General features: G+C 41.5%; 1 pseudogene; it reads left to right on the top strand.

The window, feature by feature from the left end:
* The first annotated feature begins 4,477 nt into the window (after window positions 1-4,477).
* Window positions 4,478-21,581, top strand: LOC131414028 (butyrophilin subfamily 3 member A1-like; annotated as a pseudogene).
* The last annotated feature ends 737 nt before the right edge of the window (window positions 21,582-22,318 follow it).

Raw genomic sequence — 22,318 nt, 5'->3', positions numbered from 1 at the left:
TATGACTGAGTAGTATTCCGTTGTATATATACACCACATCTTCTTTATCCATTCATCCCTTGATGGGAACCTGGGTTGCTTCCATGTCTCAGCTATTGTGAATAATGCTGCAATGAAAATAGGAGTTCCTAAATCTTCTTGAATTATTTTATTTATTTAATTTTTTTTATTTTGAATTTTTTTATTAAAGTAACATTGGTTTATAACGTTACGTAAACTTCGAGTATACATCATTGTATTTCAATTGCTGTAAGATTACATCATGTTCACCACCATCACCATCACCCAAGACTAATTACAATCCATCACCACACACATGTGCCTAATCATCCCTTCCCCCTCCTCCCTCCCCTCCCCATCTGGTAACCACCAATCCAGTCTCTGTCTCTGTGTGATTGTTGGTTGTTGTTTTTATCTTCTACTTATTAGTGAGATCATACTGTATTTGACAGTCTCCTTCTGACTTATTTCTCTTAGCATAATACCCTTAAGTCCATCCATGTTGTCACAAATGGCCAAATTTCATCATTTCTTATGGTTGAGTAATATTCCATTGTGCATATATACCACATCTTTTTCATCCGTTCGTCCCTTTATGGGAACCTAGGTTGCTTCCAAGTCTTGGTTATTGTGAATAATGCTGCAATGAACATAGAGGTGCATGTATCTTTATGCATTCATATTTTCATGTTCTTGGTATAAATAACCACTATTGAAATAGCTAGATCGTATGGTAGCTCTATTCTTAATTTTTTGAGGAATCTCCATACTGTTTTCCATAGTGGCTGCACTAGTTTGCACTTCCACCAGCAGTGTATGAGAGTTCCCTTCTCTCCACATCCTCTCCAACACTTGTTTCCTCTCTTGTTAATTACAACCATTCTGATGGGAATGAGGTGATATCTCATTGTAGTTTTGATTTGCATTTCCCTGATAATTAATGATGTTGACCATCTTTTCATGTGCCTGTTGGACATCTATATATCTTCTTTGGAGAGTATGTTCAGATCTTTTGCTCATTTTTTAATTGGGTTGTTAGCTTTTTGTTGTTGAGATGTATGAGTTCTTCATATATTTTGGATATTAACCCCTTATTAGATATATGGTTTGCAAATATTCTCTCCCAATTGTTAGGTTGTCTTTTTGTTTTCTTGATGGTTTCTTTTGTTGTGCGGAAGCCTTTTAGTTGATTTCATATTCTTTAGATAAATATCCAGTAGTGGAACAACTGGATAATATGCTATTTCTATTTTTAGTTTTTTGAGAAATCTCCATACTCTTTTCCATAGTGGTTGCACCAGTTTGATTTCCACCAGCAGTGTGTGAGCCTTCCTTTTTCTCTACATCCTCTCCAACCCTTGTTATTTCTTGTCTTGACTAGCCATTCTGATGGGTGTAAGGTGATATCTCATTGTAGTTTTGATTTGCATTTCCTTAATAATTAGTGCTGTTGAACGTCTTTTCATGTGCCTGTTGGTCATCTGTATATCTTCTTTAGAAAAATGTCTGTTCATATCCTCTGCCTATTTTTGATAAGTTGTTCATTACTTTGTTGTTCAATTGTATGAATTCTTTATATATTTTTGAAATTAACTTTTTGTCAGATATATGATTTGCAAATATTTCCTCCTAGTTGCTGGTGTGTCTTTTGTTTTGTTGATGGTTTCCTTTTCCCCACAGAAGCTTTTGATCTGATGTAGTCCCACTTGTTTATTTTTTCTTTTGTTTCCTTGCCTGAGTAAACATGGTATTCAAAAACATACTGCTAAGACTGATGTCAGAGAGAATAATGCCTATGTTTTCTTCTAGGAGTTTTATGATTTCAAGTCTTACATTCAAGTCTTTAATCCATTTTGACTTAATTTTTGTGTCTAGTGTAAGATAATGGACAACAAATCTTTAACAAAGGAGCCAAGAACATACAATGCAGAAAGGAAAGTATCTTCAACAAATGGTGTTGGGAAAAGTGGACAGCCACATGCAAAAGAATGAAAGTAGACTGTGAATTTTTAAAAGGAAATTTCTTAGTGAGTAAAAAAGCAGGAAGCATTCAGAGAGAGGGATTGTTCTGCCCCTTTGCGGCTGCAGCATGACCTCAGGAGAAATATTATTTCTGTGAACCATGTAGTTGGCTTCATCAAATATGTCTGTTTTCCCAGCCTGATGACCGGCAGGGCAGATTGTTACATTCTAAACTCATTTTTACTTTCTCACCTCTCTGTATGGTAATGCCCACTCTCCTATTTTATTTTGTCTCTGAACTCAACTCCACGCCTCTCCTCAGTTTCCTTCACAAAGATTTTATGCCTCCTATTCTTCAAGTGATTTATGGGGCCATATGTCCTACAGATCTTCTAGAACATTGATTCTCTTCTTGTGGTATCAGTGGAGAAGAGAGCACTTCTATCAGCAGTTGCCAGGGAATGGACAGAAGGGACCCAAGGCAGTGTTTGTCCCTGTCTCAAGTTGTTCCTGAGAGGTGGTCCTGGATCCTCCTGCTTACACAGCCTCCTGGAGGTAGCCTAACTCTTACTAGGATTGTCCAGGTACCTGGGGCCAGATTGTCAATATCTTTGTAGATGGCGAGGCATTTAGGAGCTAGAGATCCCCAGATAAAAATACACCACTGATCATTTTAGAACATATAATTGAAAAGAACTCCTACATTTGTGTTTCAAATACAGCACTGGTGCCTCAAGCTTTTCAGAATCGTGTTCTTCTACTTGATAGGTGTGAAGAAGTATCCAGGGGAAAGTGCGTTGATGTTTGCAACTTGCTTTAAAGACACCAAATAAATAAATAAATAAGGGTTGAAATAAATAAATAAATAAATAAATAAATAGATAAAAGATGGACAAGGGATGAACGGAAGGATTATTATATTAAAGCAAGTATACTGAAATGTTCAACTGTAGAATCTAGACAGTAGGTAGGTTGGGTATTCATTGACAAAGTCTTTAAATTTTGTTCTGTGTTTGAAAAGTTTCATGATAAACTGTTGATGGTGGAGGGTGGGGAGGGAAGAATTGTATTTTGCTTTTGATAACAGAGACCAGAAGTACCATGGGCTTCAACAGAACAATGGTTTGCTTTCCTTTCACATGAAATGAATTCAGAAGGCAGCAGTCCAGAGCTGGTCTGGCAGCTCAGAGATGAATCTACGCCTCAGCCTCCTTCTGTCTTTGCTCTCTGCCATGTCAGCATGTGGCTTCCATTCTCAAGGTTGCCTGAGGGTCACGAGATGGTCACTGCACTCCAGCTTCTAGGCAAAAGCAGGAGAAAGTAGGAAGAATATGGACCACTCTTGAGAAACACAACCCAACAACTTCCACCTACAAATCATTGGTTCAAACTTAGTCCCTTGGTCTCCACTATCTATAAAGGGGAAGGGTACATGGCAAGACACCCCCCACCCCAACTGGATTTGATTCCTAAGAAGAAGCGGGGAATAGATATTGCACAAGCAACCAGCCATGTCTACCACAGAGCCTAAATTCAAACTGTTTGAATATAATCCAATTCTACCAGCCAAGGTCACATCAAAACCCTAGGAGCTTAATCACTGTCTTGAGATGCCAATAAAGTGTCTTGGGAGGCCCTAGGCCACAGGTAGGAACAGTTTGTCCAAAGACACTTTATACAAACAGCATTCACAGCCTATCCAGAGTCTAACCTCAGAGAATACAGAATCCTGCAGGCAGTGTAGAAGCAAATGCACGCGAAAACACAAATGTAGCACAAATAAGGCACAGAGGCTATAGGAAGCTGCTCAGCAACACTCCAAATAAGAATGCTCTGAAAAACGTAAGACGTGCCCATCAGTCACTGGCAGCACTGCCTCTGGAAACCTGAAAATTATATGATGTGATCATGGATCTGAGACCCGAGTTTCAGAGGTGCATATACACATACAGCAGATGGAGGATGGATAAACAACACATTGTCCAATTATAATGGGATTTTCATCCATTCATTAGGAATCATTTTTTAAATAAAGAGTTTTTAGCTATAATTGTAACAAAATTGGATCAAATTTTGATATTTAAATTGTATCTACATTTTGTTATTGCAGATTTTTCTATGATGAATGGCCATAAACATAAATCTTTGTGTTAACACCTGACGTTTTTTCTTTAAAAGTAATTCCTATGAGTGGAATTTCTGTTTCAAAGGATGAAACATTTTAGAGACATTTGGTATAAATACATGGCCAAAATACTTCCAAAATATTTACATTCCCAAGAAGCGAAGTATGTGATTACCTTTACAAATTACTTAAATTTTATTCATTTAAATTCTCCCCATTTTAAATTTGTCTATAATCAAAAACAAAAAGCTATAAATGTCCGAAAACGTAAGTGAAAACATATTCCCCACTCTGAGGACAGCTGAGAAATTGTTACCTATAATAATAGTAATAATAATAATAATACTGTCCTCTGTCTAGCAGCATAGAGAAGAGTTTGAAGAGGAGAGGATGTAGTGAAAGGCAGTATTCTGTCTGAGGGTGTGTCCAGGTTTCAGACAAAGGTCTGAAGGAGAGCCAGCTGCACAGACTTTTGCTCCCTTGTCCCCCAGCAGTTCCCGGATTTGCAGGTACTGTGACTGCGGGCCACATGGTGGAATGTTTTAGGGGAGTTTGTATTTTCTAAACAACTGAACAGTCACTATAATTACTTGTAACAATTCTTAACTGTTAAGTTATATACGAAAACTTTTAAAATGTAAAATATTCAAATAATTTTCAAAGTCTAAGGTGCAAAGGACAAAAGTATCTTTTAATGAAGCCCCAATGCTCGGTGTAGCATGTATCCTTTTACATCTTTTTTAAGGCTGTGACATAAACATGAATATAGAAATTTATAACTTTGTTTTTTAATAGAATCATTAGTATTGTTCTGCAATGTGCTTTTGGTTCACTTAATATATCTTGATTATCTGGGTTAGTGACCATAAGCTAGTCTCTACTGCCACAATGAATTCCTTCATAGACATGAGTCATCATTGACCTAACCAGTCTCCTACGGGTGGCTGGTTAGGTTGTTTATTCCTTTTTTACTTTTAAAAACAATGCTGCAGTGTCATCCTTACACACGCTTCTTTCCGGACCCAAGCAAGTGCTTTGCTGGACCAGATATTCGGAGTGGAATTGCTGGGCCAATTCTACACATTCTAAAGTTCATATTTCACATTGTTTCATGAGTGACTGGAGTTCAAATAAGTTATGTTACATGACTGAGATCACACAGCTTGTGAATCATAGAGCCATTACTTAGTTTCCACATACTTTTTGTTCCTACACCTAACACATAGTGGGCCTGGCACACAATGTGTGTTCAGTAAATGTTTGTTGAATGAATGAATGAAAAGATGGATGAGACCTGGTTCTATTCCTAGCTCTCCCATTCACTAGCCTTGTGAGTAGGAAGAGGTGAGTTCAGCCTCTAACTGACCCCAGAGCCTCTACCTGGGACTCTGCCTGGATCTTAACCAGAGTCTGATGGGGGTGTGATTTGAACTCGAGGATGACTATGGGATGGAGCCTAGAGGAGTACACAGTGTTGCTTCCCAGATAGACACTCCCTCAAGTCATTTGTCAGCACCCCATTCAACCTGATATATTCAAGAAGGAGAGGATACATGATGGGAGAAGACCAAGGAACAAGGGAGGGGCTATGTCTGGAGATCTCAGTCCTGTCTCTGAGTAATCCCATAGGCCAACTCTCAGGCTCCCAACTATCTAGGGATGCAGCCAACACTGGGGTGGTTAGGATAGAAGACATTCTAGAACTCCAGCTAGAATCAAGGCTTGCCAGGTGGCAAGGGCCCCATACTTTCCTTATAACAAAGGTTCACAGTGTTGCCACAGACCATGCCTAAAAGATGATGGAGGTGCTTTTCTGAAGCAAGACACAGTTGGGAGCACTGGGCTGGGAAGGGGAGTTGCAGGGTCCCTGCCTCTGAGCTGAGAGAACCTCAGCACATCATAGAGACTTGAGCTTTGTTGGGACACTGTGTGCTCCTAGCTTGACATATTTGCCCCTTCTTTGCAAGTGCCAGCTCTTATATCTATGCCTTGAAAATTCACTTCTTTAGAAGTGGAAAGACTAAGACCTGGGGAATTATCCATTGCTGGTGAGCTTAGAGACCATCTGCCAAGAAGCATTTGTGAACAGCTGGGGAAAGGGAAGATTGGAAATGAATAATTTCATTTCTAAGGATGTTTCTTTCCTAAAGAACAACTGTGAAAAGAATGCACTGAGGAACGACATCAGCGTCATGGTGGAGTGAGCTTTCCTGTGAACTCTTCCCCCGATAAGATACAACAAAAGGACCAGTCACAGACCAACAATGGAATCCTGGACAGTGAAAAGCAAGACGGGAAAGATACATACGGCTGCACATCTGAGAGTGGAACGTGCTGGGCCCCCGGAGGAACTGAGGAGAGGTAAGGAGAACTCCTCTCCCTCCCCATCAGATCAGCAATCCTGGTCCCTGCAGCTCCCAGAGAGGGGAGAGGGGCAGCCCTCTGCAGGGAAACCGTAGCTCTTCAGGCTCTCTCAGCTAGTGTGAAACTCCCACACAGAGGACTCAGAACTGCTACTGAGTACCATCAACATCTGAGCACCCCAGAGAGCGGACAATGAGGGGTGAACGAGAAGCCCCCCATGCCAGGGACCCAGAGGGCAAAAGAGAAAGCCCCCACTCCCCGAAAACCGGACCTGGCAGCTCAGCTGACCAGACCAGACCAAGTGATCTGACCTGAGGATCGCAGCGAAAAAGCATGGCAGAGCACAGGGGGCTCAGATTACACAGCCCTTTACCACCACACAGTGGCGATGGGTGGAAATTGCAACCAGAGATTTCCAGGATGAGGAAAAACAAAGGCAACACAGGAACCACAATGCAAAGATACATGAAATCACCAGACCAGAAGAAAAATGACAAGCACCCAGAAACCAACCCTGAAGACACAGAAATCCATAACCTAAATGACAGCGATTTCAAAATAGCTATCATAAAAACACTCAATGAAATACGAGACAACACAGACAAACAATTCAATGAGATTAGGAGTTTCTTCACAAAAGAGATTGAAATCATAAAGAAAAACCAATCAGTGCTGATGGAGATGAAAAACACAATGGAGGAGATAAAAGAGAATCTGGAATCTTTAAAGAACAGAGCTGACAATATGGAGGAAAGAATTAGCATTTTAGAGGATAGGAATACAGATATGCTCCAGATGGAAGAGGAGAGAGAACTAAAACTAAAAAGAAATGAAGAAAGTCTCCAAGAAATATCTGACTCTATTAGAAAATGTAACATAAAAATTACAGGTATTCCTGAGGGAGAAGAGAGGGAAAGAGAAACAGAGAGCCTATTCAAGGAAATAATAGCTGAGAATTTCCCAAATCTGGGGAAGGAGCAGGAAATACCAGTGAGCGAAGCCAACAGGTCACCTAAATATGTCAACAAGCAAAGGCCCTCTCCACGACACCTAGTGGTAAGGCTAGCCAGAGTCAATGACAAAGAAACGATATTAAGGGCAGCTAGACAAAAAAATAATAATAATAATAATAACGTACAAAGGAACTCCCATCAGGCTCTCAGTGGATTTCTCAACAGAAACTTTACAGGCTAGGAGAGACTGGAATGATATATTCAAAATACTGAAAGAAAAATCTTTCAGCCAAGTATACTCTATCCAGCAAAAATATCCTTCAAATATGGTGGAGAAATAGTAACTCTCCCAGATAAACAAAAGCTAAGGGAGTTCATGGCCACAAGACTCCCACTACAAGAAATACTCAAGAAGGCCCTGAGGCCTGAAAAAAAGACGAGAAAGGGAATACAAAGCTTGGAGCAAGGAGAAAAACAGGTAGATAAACTCAGAAAAATAGTAGATCTTTACTGGAATAGGTTAGCAACCACTTAAATACTAAAATCAAAGATCAAAGGAAGGAATTCACCAAAAATAAATTTAACCTCATCACTGTAAACATACAGCCACAACACAAGATAGAATAAAGTATAACAAGAACGACTTAGAAGGGGAAGAGGAAAGTGATTGAATTGACTTAGTATAAGGAAATAGGAGGCCATCAGATAACGGACTATCTCATACACAAGATTTTTTACACAAACCTCAAGGTAACCACTAAACAAATAAGCAAAACAAAATCACATATGATAAACGAAGAGAAAACTAGAAGAGTCATAAGACAGAACAACCAAACTGAATTGGCAGTCTGAAACAAATGGGACAAGAAACAAAGGAAATGCAAAAGAACCAGAAAATAAGTGACAAAACAGCAACATTAAGCCCTCATATATCAATAATTACCCTAAATGTAAATGGATTGAACTCTCCAATCAAAAGATACAGAGTGGCAAGATGGATTAAAAAGCAAGACCCAACAATATGCTGCAGCCAGGAAACACATCTCAGCACTAAAGACAAGCACAGGCTCAGAGTGAAAGGATAGAAGACAATACTCCAAGCTAATGGCAAACAAAAGAAAGCAGATGTTGCCATACTCATACCAGACAAAGTTAGACTTCAAGATAAGACAGGTTAAGAAAGACAAAGAAGGGAAATATATAATGATAAAAGGGACACTCCACCAAGAAGACATATCACTTATAAATATATATGCACCCAACATAGGAGCACCATTGTACATAAAGCAACTATTAACAAACCTAAATGGAGACATTAACAACAACACAATAATAGTAGAGGATCTTAATACTCCACTTACATAAATGGATAGATCATCCAGACAAAATATCAATAAAGAAATAGTAGACTTAAATGAAAAACTGGATGAGATGGACCTAGTAGACATATACAGAGCACTCCATCCAAAAACAGCTGACTACACATTCTTCTCAAGCGCACATGGAACGTTCTCAAGGATAGACCATATTTTGGGAAACAAAGCAAGCCTCAATAAATTTAAGAAGATTGAAATCATAACAAGCATCTTTTCAGGCTATAATTCTATGAAACTGGAAATAAACCATGAAAAAAAAACTGGGAAAGTGACAAAAATGTGGAGATTAAACAACATGCTACTGAACAACCAATGGATCATTGATGAAATTAAAGGAGAAATCAAAAACTATCTGGAAACAAACGAAAATGAAAATATGCCATATCAAACCATATGGGATGCAGCAAAAGCGGTCCTGAGAGGGACACTCATAGTGATACAAGCCCACCTTAACAAACAAGAAAAAGCCCAAATAAGCAACCTTAAATTACACCTAACAGAACTATAAAAAGAAGAACAACAAAGCCCAAAGTCAGCAGAAGGAGAGAAATAATAAAAATCAGAGCAGAAATAAATGAAATTGAGACCAAAAAAATGGTAGAAAGGATTAATGAAACAAAGAGTTGGTTCTTTGAGAAGATAAACAAAATCGACAAACCCTTAGCCAGGCTTACTAAGAAAAGAAGAGAAAAGGCTCAAGTAAATAAAATTAGAAATGAAAGGGAGAAATTACAATGGATACCACGGAAATACAGAGGATTATAAGAGAATACTATGAGAAAATATATGCCAACAAATTGGACAATCTAGAAGAAATAGATAAATTCTTAGACTCATACAACCTCCCGAAACTGAACCATGAAGAAATGGAGAATCTGAATAGACCAATCACAAGTAAAGAGATTGAAATAGCAATCAAAAACCTCCCAAAAAATAAAAGTCCAGGACCAGATGGCTTCTCTGGTGAATTTCACCAAACATTCAAAGAGATTTAATACCCATCCTTCTCAAACTATTCCAAAAAAATAGAGGAAGATGGAACACTTCCTAAATCATTCCACGAGGCCAACATCACCCTGATACCAAAGCCAGACAAAGACAATACAAAGAAAGAAAATTACAGGCCAATATCGCTGATGAACATAGATGCAAAAATCCTCAACAAAATATTGGCAAACCGAATACAGCAATACATTAAAAAGATCATATACCGTGATCAAGTGGGATTTATACCAGGGACGCAGGAGTGGTTCAACATCAGCAAATCAATCAACGTGATACATCACATCAACAAAACAAAGATAAAAAACACATGGTCATCTCAATAGACGCAGAGAAGGTATTTGGCAAGATACAATATCCATTTATGATAAAAACTCTCAACAAAATGGGAATAGAAGGAAAGTACCTCAACATAATAAAAGCTATTTATGATAAACCCACAGCCAACATCATACTCAATGGGGAAAGACTGAAAGCCATTCCTCTGAGAACAGGAACAAGGCAGGGCTGCCCACTCTCACCACTCCTGTTCAACATAGTACTGGAGGTTTTGGCCAGAGCAATTAGGCAAGAAAAAGGAATAAAAGGAATCCAAATAGGCAACGAAGAAGTGAAACTCTCACTATTTGCAGATGACATGATTTTATATATAGAAAACCCTAAAGGATCTGTTGGAAAACTATTAGAAATAATCAACAACTACAGCAAAGTTGCAGGGTACAAAATCAATCTACAAAAATCAGTTGCATTTTTGTATGCCAATAATGAACTAATGGAAAGAGAGCTCAAAAAGATAATACCACTTACATTGGCATCAAAAAGAATAAAATACCTAGGAATAAATCTTACCAAGGAGGTGAATGACCTATACAATGAGAACTACAAGACATTATTGAAAGAAATCGATGATGACATAAAGAAATGGAAAGATATCCCATGCACGTAGATTGGAAGAATGAACATAATTAAAATGTCTATATTACCTAAAGCAATCCACAGATTCAATGCAATCCCAATCAGAATCCCAATGACATTCTTCACAGAAATAGAGAAAAGAATACTAAAATTTATATGGGGCAACAAAAGACCCCAAATAGCTAAAGCAATCCTAAGAAAAAAGAACAAAGCAGGAGGCATCACAATCCCTGACTTCAAAACATACTACAAAACAGTAGTAATCAAAACAGCATGGTAATGGTACAAAAACAGACACACAGATCAATGGAACAGAATTGAAAGCCCAGAAATAAAACCACACATATATGGACAGCTAATTTTCGACAAAGATGCTAAGAACATACAATGGAGAAAGGAAAGTCTCTTCAATAAATGGTGTTGGGAAAACTGGACAGCCACATGGAAAAGAATGAAAGTGGACCATCTGCTATCGCCATTCACAAAAATTAACTCAAAATGGATCAAAACTTGAAGGTGAGACCTGAAACTGTAAAACTCATAGAAGAAAATACAGGCAACACACTATTTGACATTGGTCATAAAAGAATCTTTTCGGATGACATGCCTACCCAAATTAGGGAAACTAAAGAAAAAACAAACAAGTAGGACTTTATCAGATTAAAGAGCTTCTATAAGACAAACGAAACCAGAATCAAGATGAACAGAGAACCCACCAGCTGGGACAGAATATTTGCAAAACATACATCTGACAAGGGGTTGATCTCCATAATATATAAAGAAGTCACACAACTGAACAACAAAAAACAAACAACCCAATCAGCAAATGGGAAGAGGAAATGAACAGACACTTCTCCAAAGAAGATATAAGATGGCCAATAGGCACATGAAAAGATGTTCAACATCATTAATCATCAGGGAAATGCAAATCAAAACAACACTAAGATATCACCTCACGCCTGTCAGAATGGCTATAATCACCAAGACAAAAAACACCAAATGTTGGAGAGGATGTGGAGAAACAGGAACCCTCATACACAGCTGGTGGGAATGCAAACTGGGGCAGCCTCTGTGGAAAACGGTATGGAGATTCCTCAAAGAATTAAAAATAGAGATGCCTTATGATCCAGCCATCCCACTACTGGGAATCTATCCAATGAAACTGAAATCAACAATCCAAAGAGGCTTATGCACCCCTATGTTCATTGCAGCATTATTCACCATAGCCAAGAAGTGGATGCAACCTGTGTGTGCCTCGACTGACGACTGGATCAAGAAAACGTGGTGTATATATATATATATATATATATATATATATATATATATATACACAATGGAATACTACTTAGCCATAAAAAAAGACAAAATCATCACATTTGCAACAACATGGATGGGCCTGGAGGGTATTATGTTAAGTGAAGTAAGCCAGAAGGAGAAAGACAAACACTGTATGATCTCCCTCATATGTGGAATATAAACCAACACGTGGACAGAGAAAACTGTATTGTGGTTACCAGGGACAATGGGAGTGGGGAGTGGGCACAAGGGGTGAAGGGAGTCATATATATGGTGATGGACAAACAAAAATGTACAACCCAAAATTTCACAATGTTAAAAACTATTAAAACATCAATTAAAACAAACAAACAAAAAGAATGCACAGAGGCACACTGAGTTGTAACACTCTTACACGCAAATCCAGGACATGCTTGCTCCTTGAAACCACTTTATTGAAAAATAGGAATAAATACATTAACACAGGCAAGTCCCAGTTGGAGCACAGGAATCTGGACTCTGCTCTCTAAGCCAGACCCAAAGAGAAGGTCACTACAGAGGCAGACTCTTATCTTCACCACTCTCCACCTCCCCTCCTATTGGATGACAATCGGTTAAGTTGATCATCTAAACCAATTTAAAATGCTAGTGAGCATTGATGAGTTAATATGTTACCCCTCATCTATTCACTCATTCAACAAATATTTACTGAGGGTTCCACGTGAACCACACACTGTTCTGTGGGCTCCTTACACATCAGGAAACAAAATAGACCAATATCTTTGGTTTGTGGAGCTTCCATTCGAGCAGGTAGATACAGACAGTCAATACAGGATACGTTAGATGGTGAAAGTTCAATGGCGAAAAGAGAGAAGTCTCAGGGGGATGGGATCAGTTTCCCATAGTCCTGTGGTCAGAGAAGGTCTCACAGAGGAACTGACTTTAGAGGAGAGAGTTGAAGGAGGTGAAGGAGTGAGCCTTGTGGATACCTGGGGGAAGAGAGTTCCAAGTAGAGGGAAGAATCAGGGCCGTGGACCTCTGTCCTGGTCTGTCCAAGGACCAATAAGAAGGACAGAGTGGCTGGAGCAGACGAGGAGAGTAGGGGACATGAAGTGAGATATGCAGGTCCCAGAGTGTCATGTTGGCCATTGCGAGGACTTGAGCACCTACTCTGAGTGAAATGGGAGCCACTGGAGGGTGCTGAGCAGAAGAGTAACACGATGTGACTCAAGAAATGTTCTGGTTGTTGTGTTGAGCATAGACCGTAGAGGACACAGGTGGAATCAGGGGACGAGAGAGGAGGGTCCTGCATTAATCAGAGTGTGATGGTGGGGTCTTGGACCTTGCTGTAGCAGGGGAAGTGTAGGAAAGTGGAAGGATTCTGAACATATTCAGACAGTGATCCAAAGTTTTCCTGTTGGGTTAGGGTTAATGTATGTACATTTAACACCTCATATTTAACATTTAAACGCTAAATGTATGTACATTTAACATTACCTATTTTTATGGGTGATTTTCCATATTGAACTCAAAGGCTAAGACACTCCCAAGCAGATATTTTGGCAGAAGAGGATCTTGAGTCACCATACTAGTGACTGTGTGTTTCAACCAGAGTCAGCCCTGGGGAGGTGGAGATTTGATGTGGAATTCGCCATCTTCCTCCAGGTCATAGTTTCCACCTGACTCTTTTTGGCATCTGTCTGCAACAGGGGGAAAATGGCAAGTTCTCTAGACTTGCCTCTGCTTGACCTTCTTGTTGGCCTCGTCTTGGTCCAGTTGCTTACTCCATGCTCAGGTAGGGAACAATCTGTTTTTATATATCTGAACCAGACAATTACCTAATAGTGCCTAGTCAGAACCTCTGACAACTTCTCATACCCGGAAGTCCCATCCCACATTGAAGGCGCACATGCCATTAAGACAAATTTTCCTTCTGTTAGGATCATGTGCCTCTCTAGGTTTTTCATACCTCATTCTCCCTGCCTAAGACCCCAACCCCCTTTCCCTCATGACCCCAACTCCCTCTGATGGAGCTTTTCCTATTACTGACCAGCTCAGTTTGCTGTGATTGGACCACCTGGACCAATTCCGGCCATGGTGGGTGAAGACGCTGATCTGCCCTGTCTTCTGTCCCTGAACATGAGTGTGGAGACCATGGAGCTGACGCGGGTGAGACCCAGCCTTGGGCAGGTAGTATACGTGTATGCAAATGGGAAGGAAGTAGAAGACAAACAGATGGCAGAGTATCGAGGGAGAACTTTGATTTTAAGAGATGGAATCACTGACGGGAAGGCTACTCTCTGAACTTACGACATCAGAGCCTCTGACAGTGGAAACTACCTGTGTTATTTCCAAGATGGCAACTTCTCTGAAAATGCCGTGGTGGAGCTGAAGGCTGCAGGTGAGCCTCCAGGTTTTGTTCTGAGCTCATTCCTCCTTAGAACCTGGGGGCAGAGGGAGAGTTCATGCTCCAAACCCCCTCAGAATATCCTGGCTGGTCACAAGGAACTCCCTCCACTGTCTTCCCTCTTTGTTTCTCTGAGGCCCTTGTGAAAGACATGGGTTTTCCTCTGGGAAGAACCCCTCCTGTACCCTATAATAACAAGTAAAGAACTCCCTGATGCTGGCCACAAGGGTCCATGCAGGGAAGTGGAAGTTTGGGGATAAGCAGGATAAGGAAATATCTCCTCAGTGATGGCACACAATTGTCCGGGTTCAATTGTGTTCCAGACAGCTTCTGTGGCCCCTCCAGGTGCATGGTGCTGTGTGCCGTGTGAGCCTGACCTGTGAGACAGCATCTGTGCTGCCAATGTTCTTCCACCAAAGGCCCCAAGAACACACCTGGAGTTGACCAAGTTGTGTTTATAAGTTGTTACAGGGAGGGAGACTGCACGCCATGTGGGAACTATGTGGTGTCTCTGTAAGAGGGTGTTAGAGAAGACTTGGTATAGAATTTGGGCTTGTGTTAGGGGAGCTGGGGGTGGGTTTATGGAAATGGGGCTTTGTTCTTGATTGGATGCTGTCAAGAAGTTGGTGGGTGTGATTCTGTGGGTGGTTGTCTTAATAAGTCTTATTTAGGAGGAAGACTAGAATGATGCTAAAGCTGTAATTGGTCAAGGAGCAGCAGTCACTCATAGCCAGGATAGGGAAATGTTCGAACAAGATTGTGGTTTGTACAGTTCATGTTTTTCTCTATATTGAAACACAATTGTTGAGTGCTCCTGTTTTTGTCTTGACCCACCATAGTGACAAAGTGCCCTCGCCTGATGTTGATGTTCCATGAAGCTGCTTATGTTCAACAGAACACCAAGACCAGGCTGATGTCCAGATGTCAAGGGTTTCACTTGTCTTTCTCAGGGCACTCTCTTGCCCTGTGGCTGATGCCTGGGTTTGGTCAATGGGGAACCATAGCAGAGGATGGAAGGAAGGAGAGAGGAGAGAGAGATCTAAGTACTGATCCTCCTGGCTTTTTCCCTGAGTACCACTTCGCTGGCTGTATTCCCTTCCCCAAGATCAAAGCTCCTCTTAAGAAAGCCCTCTCTATATGACGCTCTTCTTTTAGGTTTTCAAAAGGGGTTCATCTCCACCTCCCTTTGGGTTTAGAAGTGGGTGGTAAGAGCTTCACTGTTCCTGCCCCTGGGGTATTGATCTACCCCATGTAGTTTTTCCCTTACCATCACCACTCTATTGTAAACAGCTCCTAAATGCAACACCCTTGAATTATCTAATATGAGTGTGCCATTAATTATGGTTGAGACTCCTACTAATACAGGAGGCTCCATAGAATTCAGACCCATTTATCCTTCCACAGCACTGGGTTCTGATCTTCACAATGAAATGAAGGGTTATGAGGATGGAGGGATCCATCTGGAGTGCACATCCACCGGCTGGTATCCCCAATCTCAAAAACAGTGGAGAGATGCCAAGGGAGAGGACATGCCAGCTGTGGGAGCACCTTTGGTTGCAGATGGAGCAGGTCTGTATGCAGTTGCAGCATCTCTGATTCTGAAAGGCAACTCTGGGGAAGGCATATCCCGTATCATCATAAATCCCCTCCTCAGGCAGGAAAAGACTGCCAGGATTTCCACTGCAGGTCAGTACCCTGCTTAGCCTCAGGTGTACTGTGCTGAGCTGTGGCTGTTGAAAGAAGGAAGATGTGTGATTCTCTGTTGCTGATTCAGATCTCTACAGTGAATATAAGGCACAGAGCAGGGATCTGGAGGATCCTCCTTACTCCAGGAATGTTGCTTTTCACCATAAAGCTGTTTATGTCACAAATATTACTGAGTATTTCCTATGTGCCAGAAACTGTGACAGGCAATGGAAATTGGCGGAAAATGGTAACGCCACATCCTTAAGCAAAGACAAATGACAAAATGGGAAAAAAAATCTGTACAACTCATATCTTAGAGAAAGAGCTAATATCCTTAAAATATAAAAGAATCCAGTAGAAAAATGAGAAAAGAAAATGAATTATTAGTTCACAGAAAAGGAAATAATATGTGACGCAATGTCCCATCTCACTCAATAGAGGAACGTGTATTAAAACATTTTACACTTGTGAGATTGGCAACAAAACACAATTGCAGTGGTGGATAATACATTCTGATTGCAGGATTGTGGGGAGACATGGGAGACATTCACTGTCAGACATTTGTTGATATCATTTGGTATATTTTTGATATAAATTGGCACAACTTCTATTGGGGGCAATATAGCAGTATTTCTCCAAACTACTTATTTATTAATCCAAAATCCCACTTCTGGGAATTTCTCTGACTGATTTACTTGCATTTGTATGAAATAACCCACGTAAAAGGTTATTTCTTGTAGCATTAATTATAATAGCAAAAAATTAGGAACTATGCAAATGTCCATCAGTGGGGAACTTTCATGCAGTGGAATATTGCCCAGCTGGGAAGGAAAACACGGACATTCTCTCTGTACTAATATGGCAGAATCTCCTAGATGAAGAGAAAAGGCCAAATGCAGACCAGTTTGTATAGAATGCTATCTTTGGTGTAAACAAGAAAAAATAGGAATATCTTTATACTTTTAAAATTTAATACACACTTGCACAGCACTCACTATGTGTCAGGCACTTCATAAGCATTAATTTAATCTTTTAACCTCATGAGTGAGGTACTATTATTACCCCATGTTACAGATTAGGACATCAGGAACAGAGTGGTGAAGTAATTAGTCCAAGATCACACTACCAGTCAAGTGGAGGAGGCGGAATTTGAACACAGGCCCTCCAGCTCCAAAGTTCCTACTCTTAACCGTAATAGTAAGCTGACTAGTGAGAGGCTAATAAATGGAGAGAGGCAGGAGGGAGTGGATGAGAGACTTGGACGCCTTTTAATATTTTTTGATATTTGGACCATGTAAATGTAACCTATTGAAAAATTAAATTAGAAAAAACATATGATCCTTTTGCTCAAGTAACTCATATTCACATGTGAGAAGTAGACATTTCAAGGACAGTAATAGTATTATGTTATAGTAAGAGTTTACCAAAGTCTTACCCAAAGTTCCCTGAGATTTCAGGAAGAGAAGGATCATTTAATGTCGTGAGATCAACTCTGTGATCCCTGCTCTGGGGGTGAGAGGCTAAAGCTCCATTCCATTGCAGACTCCTTCTTCTGGAGGGCCTGGCCCTGGATAGTTGCTTTGATGGGAACCTTGCCTGTCTTGATGCTGCTTCTCTCAGTGGCAAGTTACTTCCTGTGGCAACAGCAGAAGGAGAAAGAGAGAGAGCAATTGCAAAAAGAAACAGCTTGGGCAGAAAAGGGGCAGGAATGTAGAGCAAGAGGTATCAGATCTGGAAGGGAACCTAAAGCCCTGGCTTATGGGGCCGGGATCCTGAAGACCTCACCTCTTCCTACCCTGTGCACCCACCCCTGCACTGGGTCATTTGTAAGGTTTATGTTCCAGAGGTCCTCCCTGCTCCATCCCCTAAACAGTAATTTTATTTTTTTCCTGCTTATTTTCCAGAGAAGCTCCTGTATGAATTCAGTAAGTTCCATTTCCCCCAGGGACCTTTGCAAGTCTCGATATTGCTGCTCTTAGCATCTTAATGACTCTTCACATTTCTCCCATTGCGCAGAAGAGAGAGCTCCTGCTGATGGCTCATGAGTGGTTTTGACATGCTGTTTGAATTTGCATCTAAGACTCTCTGCTTGGATATTTCCCAGACCCTTTCCTCACCCCTACCTCTGCCCAGGGCTGAGAAATGTCCCAGATCCCTTTAGGGAGGGAAAAAAGAAGAGTGGCTTCTTGGGGGGAAGCAAGGGAACTCATGTTTTTTAATGGAGAAAAGGCCCTTCAATCTCTCTCCATGAGGGGCCCACAGACTCTTCAGTTCATCATGGCACCAGGGTGCACCTGAAAGGAAAGGAGGAGGAGGAGGAGGATGGGGATGGAACTCTCCAGATGAAGTGCCTTCTCTGTGCTGGGAACCTCACTTGTTGCTTTACATAATCTGAAGGCTGCTGAGAAGAAAACAAAGAATGTAAGATTTAAAAAAATGAGAAAATCAGAGAAGGTAGAGAGAGAAAAGTGCATTTTTAAAAGGGAGTTGCCACAGTGGCTTAGATATCATAGATTTATTAGAACTGCTTTTAAAAAATAGTATCTGAAATTTCCTCATTAAGTTGTCCAATTTTTTTCAGAAGTAAACAGGACATAATACATCTTGAGGCAGATGGATTCTAGTGCACACACACAGACACGTGTATACACAGTGACACCTGAGCCCAGGTATGGGACTGTAGATACATACAGAATAGATCTGCCGGGTCTCAGCTGGGAAAGCACTTACACGGTGCCTGTGGTATCATAAGCATACAATTGATGTTCTCAGACTTGATATTAAGGAGCAGAGAGGAGGAGAATATTGAACAGGCAGAGGGAAAAGGCAGGAAGGGTGGGGATGGGGGGAGGAAAGGAAGATTAGACGGGTGCAAAAGAAGAGAAAGGAATTGACCCAGAAATGACATAGTTCAGGTGACATCTTTACCTTTCTTCCATTGTAGGTGAAGAGAAGTCTCAGACCTATGCTGCTGAGTGACCTTGATGTTCTCTGAGTTTCCCGGCACATGCGTGCTAAGCATTTAAACCTTTTTCTGCTGTGTGACCCATTGGCATTCCCAGTAGGAGTAATCAGATCTAGCCCAAAGGCTCATTTTCTCGGGGGAGGGGATGGTGATACCACCGATGCTTCTCTGGAGCCTCATGAGAACCTTCCAGAGAGAGCATCTGAGCATTTTCAGCCACCCCTCACCCTCCTGGCACACATGCTTACACCTCAGCAAAGCCTGGCCATGTCTCCCGCAGCCTAGCATGATGGAGGGAAGGAAGTCCACCATTTTTGAGAGGTTATATGGCTGATCAGACAGAGCTGTAGGTAAAAGAAGCTGGACAATGGAAGAGATTGAAGAAAGGGAGAGAAAAATGGTTTTAGTGAGGAGAATGGGTGGGGGTAAGAACAGAAATAATGCCCTTTCCTTATCTGTGTCTCCTGCCTTTCAGAATGGAAGATAGCCATTTTCCAAGCTGGTGAGTGAATCACTGTATGTTTCCCAGGACAACAACCTGAGGGACTATATTCCCTTGTTTTCCTCCAACTCTTGAGATTCTGGGAAGAAAAGCCTCCATAATCGGGCGAGTTTCAGGTGGATGACCTGAGGTGCAGTTCTCAAAGGTGTGCCCATGTCCAGGCCTTCCTGCTGAAAGCCCAGAGAACCAGGGAGAATTGCTCTCCTGGGCTTCCACAGATCTTCATGGGAAGGAAGAGGCATAAACAGTAGAGCTGAGGGAAAGGAGAGGCAGAATGAACTAATACTGCTGGCAGAGTGACGATGTGGAATGACCCAGGAGAGAAGGCAATGCGCAAAGATCTTTGCTTTCCCCAAGCCTCTTATACCACTTCCAGCTGCTGTGTGTCCCCAAATTACTTAATGTTTCTGGACTTTAGTCTCCTCATTTTTAAATGATGATCATAATTCCTATTATGTGAAAGTTGAGGTAAAGATTAAATGAAGTAATGAATGTATGTTGGTCAAAAAACCAACAAGAAAGAGATGGCATGTTCAAACTGGGTGGTTGAAGAAAGTTTAGAAAAGCAATTCTTTACAAAGGCAGGAGTGGGGTTAAAGGAAAGCAGTAAGGGAATGTGAAGTACCCCAAGGCTCACATAGTGGGGACCTGTCACCACCCCTATGCTTGCAAGAATAGGGCAAGGGAGCAGGTGGAGACCAGAGGAAGATGTAACAGAAGGACAGGGCTGCCTGAGAAGAATCATGCCTTGTTAGATCATCACCATCTGATGTTGACAGGGAGCAAGTGGGGGAAATAAACACTCTGCCTCTCATTTCTTTCTCCTTCCAATCTGAAGCTAGTACCTCCCATTGTCCAAACTCAACAGGTAACCAGGAGCAAGAGCCACAGTGATGGTGTCCATAGAGAATAGATTCCTGGGTCCCAGAAGAGGGTAGAGGAAGATGGAGAGCGCATCTGGGAGCACAGAAAGCCCCTAACATGGCCTGTAGCACAGAAAAGACATGGTATCTATTATAATATCAGATACTTCCTCCATGCCTGGCCCTAGGCTACATATAAAATACGTGTTATCTTTTTCTACCCTAGAGGTTAGTATTTTATCCCCAAATTGAGGCTCGAAGATATTATATCACTTGGGTGTGTGGGAAAAGAAACTGCAGAAAAGGAAATGTCATCAGCTCAGGAGTGGTAGTGAGAGGATTGAAATGCAAAGCTACGTGATTATAAAGAACAGGTGGGCAGAGTCATTTTGGAGTGGGAAGTAGGAAAGAGATGGAAGAAAGGAGCTGGCTTCAGTAGTCCCCTTAGGTAGACCCCGACCCTCATCACTCTACTCTACTGGACCAAGACCCCTGGGCCTTTCTTTTGGTGTTGCTGAGAGAGTGACATTCAGGGCAGGTTGGGGACACCAGGCTCTAGACTTAGATTTCCTCAGTCAGACCCATGTCTTGTACCCTGAGGCTCTGAGTTCTGGGAACAATGGCTGATCCCACGGTCCATCCCCAAACTTTCTGCAGCGGATGTGATCCTGGATCCAGACACAGCAAACCCCCACTCCTTATTTCTGAGGACAGGAGGAGCCTGAAGCCGACAGATGCACCACGGAATGTGCACGACAATCCTAAGAAATTTGATTGGTATACCTGTGTGCTTGGCTGCAAGAGCTTCACGTCAGGGAGACATTTCTGGGAGGTGGAGGTTGGGGACAGGAAAGAATGGTATGCCGGGGTGTGTAGGGAGAACATGGAGAGGAAAACTTGAGTTTATATAGCACTCTAAAATGGATTCTGGATTATGAGGCTGTCTTATGTAAATGACTTTTGGGATCTCACTCAGCCCCGGACCAAACTAACAATTGCCAACCCTCCTCGAAAAGTGGGAGTTTTCCTGGACTACGAGACTTGTGAGGTCTCATTCTACAATGCCATGGATGGATCTCATATCTACACCTTCCTGCACACCTCCTTCTCTGGGTTGCTGTGGCTTGTTTTCAGAATTCTGCCATGGGATCCCACTGCCTTGACCATTTGCCCAGCGCTGACCTGAGTGCAGAGTTCACCTGTTACTGACCTAGTGTCTGACCTTTCCCTGGAGACCCTTGTGACCCTGAGCTCTGCTAATGGGAATGAGGACACTCAGGCTGAAGTAACATCCTTGCTTCCCCCTGCCAAGCCTAGAGCTGAGGGCCTTCTCCTTAGCAGCAACACATCAAGACAATAAAATACTTACTGAATGCACACACTGTGTGAAGCACTTCACTTATATTAATTCCATCATTCCATTTGACAATTGAGTTTGGTCTTTTTATTGTCTCCTTTCTGTAGATAAGGAAACAGGGTGCAGAAAAGTGAATTAACTTTCCAAATGTCACTCAGCAAGTGAATGGCAGCTGGGATTTGAACACCAATAACTAACACTTATAGATAAAATGTATTGGGTGTTCTGCTAAATGCTTTAAGTGAATTTCACTCATTTAATCCTCACAACAACCCTGTGAGGTAGTCTCCTTTCAAGAATGTGGAAACTGAGGCAGGGCCAAGTTAAGTGACTTATGTAACTCATACAGAAGGTTGTGATGGTGGGAGAGGTTCCCTTCTTATCCACCCCTACCCCCTAGCCTGCTCTTTTCCTGCCCCATTGCCCCAAGGGAAAGAGACCACATGCAGCACTTCCCAGGGTACCTGAGGGTCAGGATAACTGTGGGTAACTATGGAGGCTACACCTCACTGGAATCCTTCAAGGTCAATTGTCAGAGCCATGAATCCAGCACTTCATTTTATCAA

Source organism: Diceros bicornis, chromosome 14 (assembly GCF_020826845.1).
Source record: "Diceros bicornis minor isolate mBicDic1 chromosome 14, mDicBic1.mat.cur, whole genome shotgun sequence".
NCBI lineage: Eukaryota > Metazoa > Chordata > Mammalia > Perissodactyla > Rhinocerotidae > Diceros > Diceros bicornis.
This window is presented reverse-complemented; position numbering and strand designations above follow the sequence as displayed.